At 39.0% G+C, this 13,214-nt stretch overlaps 1 long non-coding RNA gene across 1 annotated transcript in view; it reads left to right on the forward strand.

The window, feature by feature from the left end:
• The first annotated feature begins 665 nt into the window (after positions 1-665).
• The window catches only part of LOC148155525 (uncharacterized), a 57,549-nt gene continuing 45,000 nt past the window's right edge, over positions 666-13,214 (forward strand). Inside the window, exon 1 of the long non-coding RNA XR_015765200.1 lies at positions 666-1,304. This is a non-coding gene — a long non-coding RNA (uncharacterized LOC148155525). The remainder of the gene's footprint in view (positions 1,305-13,214) is intronic.

The raw sequence follows: 13,214 nt of genomic DNA on the forward strand, positions 1-13,214 counted from the left end.
CAGCCTTTCTATCAGGCCAGAAAAAGTTTGACTGCCTCATTTTGACAGAAGTGAAAAATATAACCACATTAAAAGAAAACATCAAAATAAAACAGTTCCCCTTCTTCAGTTGTTCACATTGACTTCTCAGCCATCATTACATCATTAATCTGACACCGAATCTATAACACGGAAAAGCTGCACAGACCCTATTGAACATATTGTCTCTCCCTGTAGCTCCGTAATTGGCCTGTTCTTGCTGATGTGAGTTATTAAGTAAGTAAAAAGAGAACATTCAGTATCGTTCCCTTCAACGGGGCGATTGTGTTGGAGGGAAGGCCTGCATTATGTGAAGGTAACAGCAGCCGGTGGAATGCTGGTTGTGATGGGGTCCAAGTGTCTGACAGAATTATCTGTGTCAAGTGGCTCTCTGACCACAGTTACATGATCTCATGAGGAACCCCCCGCCCTCCTCATCCCCCATCCTCCACTCAACACACACAGATATATATATGTATATAATTATACACAGACACAGTCGCAGTTAAAGCTGCAAGCCGCTCACACACACTACATCTGACCTAAAGGTCAAGGTGCACTGACTCCAGGGTTTGTCTGACTGGGCCTCTTGAAAGTCTCTCTTTGCATTCCAGCGCCTGGAGGAGGGGGGTTGGAGCAGCCAGGCTTATTACCGGAGCGAGAGAAAGAGTGAGGGAGAAGAGGAGGGGGGTTGAAAGAAGCTGGAAGATATTATGGACTATTTCCTTGCCTAGAAACCCAGCGCTTGTTCCCTCCCACTCAGCCGGCAAGTTTTACAACAAAAGTGGAGAAAACGCTGAAAACTTGAACCTGCTGCTCTCCTCCGGCTGCCTCGGCCTTCCTAGCTTGTTTTCTTTCCCCGCCGCTGCCTGCGCATGTTTCTCGCTCTCCTGCTCCCACCCTCCCTCTGCCTCCTTCTCTGGGCTGCATGTAAGGAGATCACTTTGTTTCCGTAGCCTTTTTCCGCGGTGTTGCAGACACACATGGAGAAGAGGATTGAATTTGAGGAGATAGTGACAGGGTGGGAGGTGGGTGAGGCGGGGAGGGGCTGGTGGTGTTTCACAGCTGCAAGAATCCCCTCCATCTTCCCCACACCAGGGCTAATGCTCCCCTCCCTCTCCCGCTCTCTTCTCGGGGTGTTTGACTCTCCCTCCGCCGCGCTGTCTCTGCTTTCTGCCTGTCGGAGGGGTGGGGGTGCCATAAGGAAGCTCCGAAAAATTTAAGCGGATCGGAGATAAAGCGAGAGGAATCTTACATTTGCGAGCTCAGATGTCGGGAACTATGTGGTAAGTGCTCTTCTGTTTCTAGCGAAGCACTTTTCAGAAGTTGTGTCGGTGAGAATCTCCATCTGCCTGCCCTGCTCCATAGCTAGCAAATTGGGTTTTTTAAAAAGTGTTGGACTGGTGTTTTGTTTTAGGCAAAATGAAAGAAAACAGAACTTTTTTCACTTTATGTTTGAAGCTGCTGTCGTCCCACGGCTGTAAGAGGCTGTTGAATTTTAAATTTTGAGGGTCAAGGTGGACTGATGCGGGGGGGATGGAAAACAGGGCCATATGGGGGAAGGGAATTTGGTGGGGTCAAAGAGAATGGCACGATGGCTCGAAAAAACTTTTTTAGTTGTGACACTGACACTGAAACGTCTCTTTGTATTTGGAGCTGAAGTGAAGGAGATCTGCGTTTCTGCCTGATAAAATTTACCCAATGCTCAGTTATGATGGATTTAAATTATAGAACACACAAACACACAAAAAAAATTCTCAATTTCTTTAATAAATAAGGACAAGATCTGGAGAATTTCTATATTACAAAATTGTAGAGTAAGCATTTCTGCTAACAAATTGCTCGCTCAATTGTTTTTAATCCAGAAATCTGCAAAAGTTTCACAGTTGAGAAGCCCTGTCGGCTGAGCGCCGATCTGGATTTGGTCGGCCTTTGTTGAAATGCTTCAGGGTTGTAGATTTTTTTTGGTGGTGTTGCTGAAATGAAATGTTTCTGACTATCATGACTGCTGTCTGCTTTCTGCAGAAAGCTGAAGAAGATATTGGTAGATTTTGCTGCGGTTCCAAATGAACATTTCTCTGCAGGCTCCCTGAATGAGCCTTTTGTGTGATAAATCTAAAGGATACCTCAGCAGCACTCTGTGCATCTTTATAGTACATTTTGAATTATGTATTTATTTGACAATGAATTGTTGCATTTAGTGTTTTATGTTTATTTAGTTTCTGTGCATTTCTAAAATCTTGAATTAGCTCTTTATTTTATTTTATTTTATATTTTTACAAATTATTTGGAAGATATTTTTAATTTCCTATTTCTGCACGCAACAGATAAAACTGCAGTTTTTCACTTGCAAAAACATTTGTCACCATTTCTAGGCCTGTTTATTCCTTTGGTCTTTATTTTAACCTCACCAGTGAGAAACTTCTCAACCATCCTCACTTTGCATGAATGCAATGAGAAAGTGAAGTGATTTTGGTCAGCTGCTGAACTTTAGTGCTGTGATTTATGTGCTTCACCTTGTTGGCTCGTTGGCTGTTGGCGGGTTTTGACCCCTCTCTCTCGCTCGTTGAAGAAATCAGACCCCTTCTCTGTCTGACTCATTCTCTGCCTCCCTCGCTCCCTCTTGTCATTAGACATGGCAGCAACATGGGAATTAAATGTCTTGACTTGCAATTGTGAGCATATTTCTTTTGTGGAAGGTGCTGTCAAGCTGTAATTTCAACTAATTGTGCCTTTGTTTTTAATTTGCCTTATTTAAATGATGCAGGGGATTTGTGTGTGTGTGCGCGCACGCTGGATCTCAGTCAGCAGCACAGCTCTTTTATAGACACAGACACAATGTCTACTGCAGAATCTAGTTCTCTATTTTGAGCATGTAGGTCACGGTATAATGAAGCAGCAGAACAGTAGGCCGCCGTCATGAGGATTCGCGAAGTTTGCTGTCAAAAAGTTGCACTTTTAATGGAGGTGGCTCCTCTTTCTGCTCCAACTGTGCCTGCTAAAAACCACAAACTGCTTACGCAGCACTGAGAAAAAGAAGTATAATGTTCTCTCAGTTAGGGATGGGTGATACGGACTTAAAAGTTCACCAGTATATTTTGTGGTATTTATTATAATATGGATAAAATTGACACTTAAAAATCCCTTGCAGACTTTTTTTTATGATAGATTATGTCAAGCATAAATTTAGCTTAAAAACAAACAAACAGAAAAGTCAATAAAAATCAAAGAACAGATTATTGAATAGTGCTTCAGGACACAAGATACATGAAGTACTGCAATTTTTTTGTAGTACTCTTTTTCACCGCACTCAGAAAAGTGACAAAAAAAAAAAAAAAGTAATGTTAATATTCTTCATATCAAAATAATAATTTAAAAAATCATCATAACCAGGACAATAAATGCCTTTCCCTACTCTGAGTCACATTCAGAATATGTCCATATGAATTTGAAAAAGTTGAATGGAGAAACTTTGGCTTTATTTACTTTACTAAATAAAATTGCTGTTGTCCAATCTGAAAGGAGCAAACATGTTTTTCCACTGCATGTGTGCATACAGAAGATCGCAGCAGCTTTTTGTCCTTCACACCAAGCGTAGACTTGTCAGATAACCCCTCTGACCCACACAGCCAGTTTTAGCCTTTGCCTCATGCCTCGTCTGGTTATAAATTAGCCCAGTTGTTGTGTGCAAGCAGTAAAAAGGAAAAGCTCACTTAGCAGCAGTGATTTATTAGTTGTCGGGCTGCTGCTGACATCTGAATGACACAGGTGGCATTGAGGATGAAAACAGAAACCCAGAAGCGGGCAGGATCGGAAGGCTTCAGGAAATAGGAAGTGGTTTTCCCTTACTGCCACTCAACCAGCAGAGAAACAGTAGTTACGCTTCACTGTTTCCTGCTCCGCAGTTTTTTCTTTCTTTCACTGTTGGAGTGATGGTTTTTGTTCAAACTACACCTCTTACTACTTCAGTACATTCATACAAGTTGTGCCAGTTGTTGACAGAGACCTTTTCCACTTGTAGATTGTAAAAGCGTTGTCTTCCTGTATCTGTATGTTCTATACACTGTATGCTGAAAGTCTTTTAAAAATCAATGGGTTATCCATCACTGTAAATCTAGTTGTGCATACTTCCATTACAACCATAATGCAACTAAGATAATATTGTTAGGATGTTTGCATGAGAGTCCCAATCTGGGTATTGTCTTACTCGGGCGCTGATCATATTACAAGAGTGCATGTAAATGAAATAAGTGGGCCTCTCTAGCCTCTCCTGTCCCCTTCACAACCATCTGTAATACGCTTAAAGCACAACCTGTTTTTAGTGTTGATTACCACGAAGTTCAAACAGCGGTTTTGACAGTATTTCTGCTTTAAATTGTTGGAAGATCATGCTGGGAGGCTTGCCTAATTTTGAATTTCACACTGCTGAAGAGAGCAGCCAAGTTCACTCAGTTTGAGCCAAGAAAACCACTGAGCATGTAGCCCTAATAATGCTAACCCCAGTCACTGGCTCGGCTTTAATTATGTTGTCAAAAAACGGAGGAAGAGAAGGAGAGGCATTTGATCATTTATCATGCTGCTAATATTTAAAGGAAAATAACCTAAATCCACTTTGGGTGTGTTGAGGTGGAGATTTTCAACACACCTAAAATCTGTAGGTGTTATTATTATATCATTACAGATAGAAAGATGGCTGCTCATTAAAAGGTGACGAGACAAACAATGAATCATGAAGTAATACAAATAAATACAAGTTTATTTTTCTAGCTCCTAATTATGCATTTTAAGATGTTGTAGCCATACATATTTGTAAGAGTCCTAAAGATTGAGCAAAGTTGGATAAGAGATTTGTGTGGGAATAATAGTCCAAATAGTAAACTAGGTTCCATATATGGAGTTTACACTCCATTATTTCTTTTAGGGATGTCTGTAAGTCTTTGGTTTCTTTTTCTTTTAAGTTTGTCCCAGGTAAGTTGGGTTGTGGATTGTTATAAAAGACTGAGTAATGTCAGGAAGTCACATAGAGACATGGAAAAAGTCAACAAACTACTCTGATAAAGTAATCTGGAAGTTTAAATCGTATTTAAAAAAAACTGAAAACTTTAATGTGTTATGTGTCCAACACCGGCATTAAAATGATTAGAGGCTGGAGTCTAAATAGTGCACTGGGTGCTTCATGTCTTTAACAACATGGGCCTCATGTAAGAAGAATGCAATAAATTAAACTTGATATTTCAAACAAAAATGTAAATTTGATGATTCACATTTAAAACACAAAAGCAACATTTACAACTTTTGGTTAAATAATATAGCATGGTGTATTGTGGTCCAGTATTTATTTAGTTATTTAGATTTTGTGACATAGTCTCACAAAAGTGCAATAAGTTGGTACAAACTTATTGCACTAACTATTAACCCTTTTTGCTATTCTGGACATTTTAGTCTCAGTATCTAATAAAGCTTTTATTCTTTAGGCTAATCTGCTTGGGTCACCCGTCAGCTGTGATAATAGACATGCTGCTTGTAGCTTGCTAACTTTAGTCCTAGACAGTGTTAACCATAAGTGGAATAGTTGGCACCGCTTTAGTTCCTGTACTATCCATGTTTTTTTTATTTATTTTTTTGCCACTGTAGTTTAACTTTTACTGTTTAGTTTTAGTTTTGAATATCATCCTATCCACCTTATAAGGGTTTTAGTAATTACGATTTTCTCCAGCATACAAATTTAGCTTTCAGCTGACTTGCATATTTTGAGGTCTATGACATCTACACCTGATTTGTGTAAACTTTATATAAATGCTACAAACATCTGCCCTAAGTGATTAAAAAATACCTTGGGAAGTGTGAAACAGTTGCAGGATCATTCTTATGTTTCCTGCAAAGCCCATGTCCCTAACCTTACTGACTACAATCATAGCATCAGAGAATACGCCGCGTGTCGATGCATTTACAGTTTGATGTATTAATGAAACAAAAAGATTTAGCAGTAATTGATCTGCTGATATTTTCTTAGAGCTAATCAGGGTAAAATGGGATGCTGTACTGTGGCTGGATGTTAACCCGTTCCTAGTGAAATGCAGAGACAAAGAGGTCTCTGCACCATTTCAGGGCCTCTCTCAGTGAAACTCCAAGATACGTTCTTACATGTTCTGTTTCGAAATCTATCTTCATGGAGCAAGTCATGAATCATGAACACTGCTTAACCTTCACTCTTTTGATGAAAACAAAAGTAAGAACTCAATACTCTGTTGGTTTGTCTTCAGCACTTAACTAATGACAGACGATAATGATCATAGATCAGTTGTTATTTAATTTTTAATGATGTTAGGCCAAGTCTTCAGCATTCCTCTGAATATCTATTATCTATGACTGCGTCTTGAATTGGTTCCAATTTATCACAACAAGCCTATTTTCTTAATCTTAAGGCAACATTCAAAAGGATAGTGCAAAGTAGGGATGGGCAACGGGGTAAAATGATCTTACACAGATTTTTTTGCAGTAGAAATAACAATTTGCTTGTGTAGTTATTAAAGTTAAAACACATAATGTTCCATTTAGATCAGAGAACGATTATGAGAAGAGTTTCCTCTTTTGCCAACTTGAGTCAAACACAGTTGGTTCGTAATATTTGCCAAACACAAAAACTATTTTCATTTGAAGGTAAGCAAGAAGACAAAGTGCACTCTGTTACATAAGTCAAATTAAATTAAGTAAGGTAAAACTGAGCAGTCTCATTCAATAAATTAAAATATTATTGAAAAATCTTTTTATTTCAGCAACTTTGTTACTAAGCTAAGCACTTTATAGATTAATTGCACACAGATGGATGATTCACATTCTTCATTTCTATTAATCATAAAGATTTCTGCTTACAGCTAATAAAACCATGACATTTAAAATTAGAATATTACATTGGATGAATAAAAAACTATGCAAAAAGATATGTGGGCTTAATAAAAAGCATGCTAGATATCTGCTTAAAGGTCGTCGTTTTCAAAAGTTACTTTTAATCTGAAAAAATGAGATTCATCTGGACGAATGTTGTAATTTATTGAACATGACATGATCCAAAGTCCGTCATGCTGAACTGCTGTCTGCTTGCACCTGTTTGGACCTTTTGCCATTTTCCTGCAGTTTTGGTCCCTATTTCCATAATTTAGAAAAATGATCAGTAACTAAAAAAATAACTGATATATAGCATCAATGGTATGCTTAGAAATCATTTGTTTATGGGGACAAAATTGAAAAAAGGTTGGAACAAAACAGGGTTAGGAATTGGTGAAGGGGCAAATTAACCCAGAGCCTTTTATTTGCACACACACAAATCCACAAACAGGATCGAATGCGAGCATAAAACGCCCCAAGTGGGTTGATGATGATGATGATGTCAGGTTTTTAAATGAGGCTGTGTGACCCATTACCAGAGATCCATTTCTTATGATGCACACAGAAGCATAGAACAAGACATTAAAAAAAGCTTCGTTTCTGTTCTTGTTTTCAATTAAAGTCCCGTGGTTATATTTTTTTCTGTGGACAGTATTTTGTTAAACTGATAAGGTTACTAAAATATTAGAAACAGATGAGCAGTATTAATGTTTCAGTCTTTGGTCTCTGAATAATTGAGAAAATGGTTCAGCTTTAAATTCCTGCATCATTTAGCGCCTACATCCCTAAGGTGGAAAATGAAACGAATGGACCAGTTGGACCTCAGTTAGCTGTAGCTACGATTCCATCCAGCCGTGAGCAAACTTTTAAAATGTTACAAAAAAGGAAAATGCAACTTAGGCATAATTTCATCAGATGTTGACGTTAAATAAACATAATAAACCACACATCTCTGAAAAATAGAGTCCTCCTCTCTGAGCTGGAGGTTTGCACTTTGACCTGCCAGAGGATGGGAGCGTTCGTTACCTCAGAACTTTTTGGCAAAAGGTATTTCTGTTGCCCTCTTAGCGCATAAACTTTTTTTGTTGTTGGAAAAGCCTAACACCACCTCAAGCCAACATTTTTCCAAAATTTTGAATTTTGCAGTTTCCGTCAATCTTTGTTCAATGCAATCCTTCAAAATGCGCATAAATAAAGGTTGTTGGAAATGCGGCTTACGTGGAGTTAAGAGTTTTCTGCAGTTGCCTCTTACTGAATCTACATGTTCTAATACAGCGGCTGTAACAGAGGTTACTGCAAGGTGCTTGGAACAAACTTGCCTTCTGAATGTCGGGTCATTTGATGGATTTCATTTCAAATACTGCTGACATTGTTTATTTTCTGAACAATCCAATAAGTGTTTTATTCTGAGGGATTTATCTCATTTTGTGTTTGAGCAATCTCAGAGATGTTTGTTTTGGACAGCTGCCTGCTACTTGGGTCAAGAGATCATGATCAATTTGTCTGCTTCTCTTTGAGCCAACAGGAGTTTGTCCTCCTGCTTTGCAAACCAAGGGGTTGCAGGACTTCTTTGTGAACCCGTGTGTGTGTGTGTGCGTGTGTGTGTGTGCGTGTGTGTGTGTGTGTGTGTGTGTGTGTGCGTGTGAGTCCGTCCCACGTGATTCCCTTTGTATCATTTTAAACAGCTCTGCCTTTTGTGGACACACAAACCCTGTGCTGGGGTGGGTAGTAAGGGGTACAGCTCTGAGGGGCATGCAGGGAAATGGCGTCCATGCATTTAGCGTTTCCGTTCTGAGGGTGGTGCAGCTTGGCTGTTATTGGGGGGGTAGGGTGGTGGATAATGCAGACACAATGGTCTAAGTCAAACATTAGGAGTGAGACAAAGGACACTCCACTCAGGTCACCGGGGGGCAACTCTTCCCATTATCTGAGGGAAGTGATCTTAACTGGGGGAGTTTTTAAACCCATCAGCAAATTAGTGGCTGCTGGTGTGTGCCTGGGTCATGATCAAAGCCTTGACAGTGCATCTGTTTACAGAGGATCCCCGCAAAGCTCAGGACAGCAGTCGCCAAACGTGGGGCTGGGCTTACAGCAAGCATGCTATCATGACTGTGCTACCGTTGTCACAGCCGTGGTGTTTACTCTTGGGAAGCACAGGATGCATTCTTTCTCATCTGCACCAAAAGCGGCACCATGTGTGAAAGGCAACGCTACGGGTCTCATGCACCACATGCATCCACTTGGGTTTTCAGAGGAGTTAAAACTTCGTTTTACAGGATCAACTCCATTATTATGATGCGTCTCTTAAAATAGCCAGTAAAATAACGTTTCACTAACGTCTGAGAATGTACATTTTTAAATTATAGGACTGCAATTGACGACTATTTTCATTATCGATTGTTCTGATTGGGAAAAAAAGCCACATTCTGCAGATTTTTAATTTAATCACTCAAGCCTTCTTAATACAATTTTAGAAGTGCATTAACAAATAATTTAATTCCTTTTTAAATAAGGAAATAAACTTCTTATTGCCTAAAATGCAGTAACAGCATAACTTTTAGTTATTGTTTATTATTAAATTTTTTAGCAAAGGATGCATTTTAGCTAAAAAAATTTTTTTTGACTTAACACCAATACAGTTAAAGGCTGATCTGTTAACAGATTATTAATTTGATAGCAGAAGGTGCTTAATAGGATATATATATATATATATATATATATATATATATATATATATATATATATATATAATTACATCAAATTTGGTAATTTTTTTTTTTTAGCTGAAACGTATGCTGTCTTTTAAATTTCCCGGCTCTTTATCATTCCCAACTTATTTGATTGTTTTCAACTAAACCATCGGCAAACTAGGAGCGTAAAACCCCAACAATACCCAGTCCTGTTAATAATCTCATTACAATTCAATTGTAATAAATTCTGTTCATTTTTATAGCACCTATTCACAACAAAACATTAATAAAAACAAATATTCAATTTGAGCTCCAGCTGAAGATTTACAGTATTTCAGCTCAGTCTGAATATTATTCAACCCAGAGCTTTTATCTATAAAAAATGCAAAGTGTGCTGTTTATTTTAATAAAATCTATTGTATAAAATAGCGAATAAATTGAATTCTCTGTTTTGAGGAGAGAGATCACGTTGAACAGGAAGAGCTCAGGGAGGTTGGGATTAAATCAAAATTTGGTTTTACTCAACACCTAAAAATATTTACTTTAAGGTAATAGAGGGAAAATACCTTAATACTCTCTGACATTTGTTAGACAGTGCTTTTTAAAAAATTTTCTTAAACAGCACTCGCTTATTTAATTAAATCAGTTAACTGAATTCATTAATCAAACTGGTTTTCTTGTCATATATTCAATGTCAACAAACTTTCTGATTAAATTACTGCCGTTTTCAGCCACACTGGCTCCTGACTCTCAGGTGCAGGTCAGGTCTGAGTGTTTTTTATGAGCTTGCTAGCTTGTCAGGTTGTAACCATGTTTATTACTTTAAAACAAGGTGTCAATTACATGGTAATTACATGCTCTTAAAGCAGCTACTTAACTGCTCGACATCAAGAACATTTACGTTTTTGTCTCCCGGAAAGCGGTTTCTGTATTTTTGAAGTTGAAATCTTGAAAAAAAGTAAATTAACACCTAAAAGAAGAACTAAAAGAGAATCAAACTGAAGTACGTTTTAAAAATCTTTCAAACGGCTGAAGTGAGCATCATCGCTCGCATGTCCCTGTCCCACGGTGTGCGTCATTTTTCAGATGAAACCCTATGCGTGTTTGTGTGACTGAAGGGCCATTATGGGACAAGCTTTTAAGGGAGATCTGGGAAGTGGAAACCTAATACTGGCTGACTGCTGCTCTTGTGGACATGATCCCCACAGCTGCTGGAGTGAGAAGAGGAACGAAGGAGAGAAAAAAGGAAGAAAAAGAGAGGAGGGGGCAGAGGAGAGCACGGTGCGCTCAGTAATTAGTTGTCTGGTTTTGTATTGACCAGTCTGGTGCTTAGGCCTTGGGGACTGTTAAATTTGCCATTGAAACTGAAAGGATTATGCACCCAAAAGAAATTAAACGGGAGCAATGAATAGATTGTGGGCCACATGGTGAACCGCTGATTTTTTTTTTTTCTCATCTCCTTCAACCCTCAGCCTTCATTCTTCTCCCTACAGCCTATCGGTTTGTGTCAGAAGCTCCTGTTTTTCCTGTTCAAGGTGACAGATTTATGCTGGGATGATGACTCCTCTTTTAAGGACTGACCTTTTAAGGAACAATCAACCCACTTGTTCCATCTTTGCCAACTTTCTAACATGGAGTCAAAACCCTCAATTCCCGTTTCATGTTAGCTGTAGGGCGATGGGTGTGATTTTTGTCAAAGTGTAATAAAATATGCTCAAACGATGACGAGCAGGAATTGATGTGCTCTGCCTGAAAGGGTTTTCTGTCTCTGTTTGCTCCCACCAGGGCTTGTCGTCTTTATTTCCGTGGGTGCGCTCTGGATGGGACCTGCGCTGGGGACATATTGTTCTTTAGATCAACGTCCAGTGTAAGCAAACAGTCCCTCTAACACTGTGGACGGAAAATTAAAGTTCTTTCCGGTCATAACAGTATCAGAGCCTCCTTGTTAGCATGCGTTTCGTGAGGCCTTCGTAAGGGCCGGTAGTGAACGTTAGACTGAGTCTGCAGCACTCATTGAACCTGCTGCGTAGCTTGGAGATGTTACAGAAGTGATGTCACGTTCTCTCTGTTTGCATAGCTGGCAGAGGCAAGCGAGCCGCTCAAGATAGCCACACACTGTGACTTAAAGTGAAAAGAAAAGAAAAAGTCTAATATTTCTTGTGTTCCTCTTGCCTCGAGGTACGGTCCAGTTACCGGTATCAAGGTCAGCCAAGGTTTTCAGAGTTACGGTTGGAAAATCGATACTACAGTTTAAGGTCCTTTACTGAGATGCAAGAGAAAGTGCCACACTAGATGTGTTCCCATTGACCATATAATTTAGCAATTTTTCATTTCGAGAATAAATCTGGTTAATGGAAGCGCTGCAATTTCCCCGCCCCCCCCAAAAATATTGTTTTTTAACAAAAAGTTGTGTTGTTAGGATGAGGTGGTTTTCTTTTTTGGCCATATCAAAATTGGTTAACTTTGCAAAACTGCAATAGAAACACTTTTTTTGCATCAAATAATCAACAACTGGAAGTCGCCACTGGTGCAAACCACAAAGAACAAGAATGTGACAAGAAGTAGTTGGAGGATCATGGACTCGTATTGCTGTGTGATATCGGCCACCTGGCTGAAAGAAGGCACCTAGACTTTTTCATGCAAGAGAAACACATTTGTGTGTTTGGAAATATTTCCAGTCAACCTGAAGGACCTCTACAACAGGCGTCTCCAACCCTGGTCCTCAAGATCCTCCACACATAAGTCAAAAGACTGAATTACCTCTTCAGCACTCCATCAGGTTTGACAAAGCGGTGGTAATTAGACTTTCATTTTATTCAGCTGTGTGGGAGCAGGGTTGCATCTAAAACCTGGTGGACAGGAGTTTTCAAGCACCGAGGTTGGAGACTCCTCTAAAACGAAGTCCCTGAGGTCCAGACAGTCGTGCTATCCACCAGAACCTTCCCGGTTGGAAGGTCGTTCCAACCGGGCTTTAGGGTTCTGTTTCTTTGTATCTTTTTAGTCTTTCTGGTTTTTACATTCAAATTCTGATTGAACTTAATGACAAATGGTGCTCTGTAATGACAGAATGTAATATAGCATGGATAAAACAAGTGTACATAACGAGAAATTTGACTGACTCATATTTCTACATAATTGGTCTTAGCTAGCAAGGATTCTCAGTGTTTAATCAGTTATCCTGACCCAGTAATATTTTTGATGTTCCATCCACAAAGACATTTTTATTCAAACATTACAGAACATTTTGGTTTGATATGAGTTTTTCATCTGCACCAAAATGGTCACATTACACTAGATAAACGATAGCATGCATATACATGTGCGACTATTTTGAGGTAAATGCTACTATACCTGAGCTAAGTAAATTGCCATTTTAATCTATATCTCTGACAGTTTTTTAAGTTTTATTTTGAATGTTTTGTTTTGCTGGCTGTAATCAAAGGTTCTAATAAGTATAGATTTTGTAATTATAAGGCAAAGATTGGCTCTCAGGGAATGCTAAATAACTCATTCTTTTTGCAGTGTTTTTGTGTCATCAAGCAAATTGACTCCATTGTTTGTTTTTTTTACACCTAGATACATTTTAAATGATTGATTTCTGGTGTATTTCGTCGATCATTT

Source organism: Poecilia mexicana, unplaced genomic scaffold, assembly GCF_051168715.1.
Source record: "Poecilia mexicana isolate PSO_F unplaced genomic scaffold, ASM5116871v1 scaffold_14, whole genome shotgun sequence".
NCBI lineage: Eukaryota > Metazoa > Chordata > Actinopteri > Cyprinodontiformes > Poeciliidae > Poecilia > Poecilia mexicana.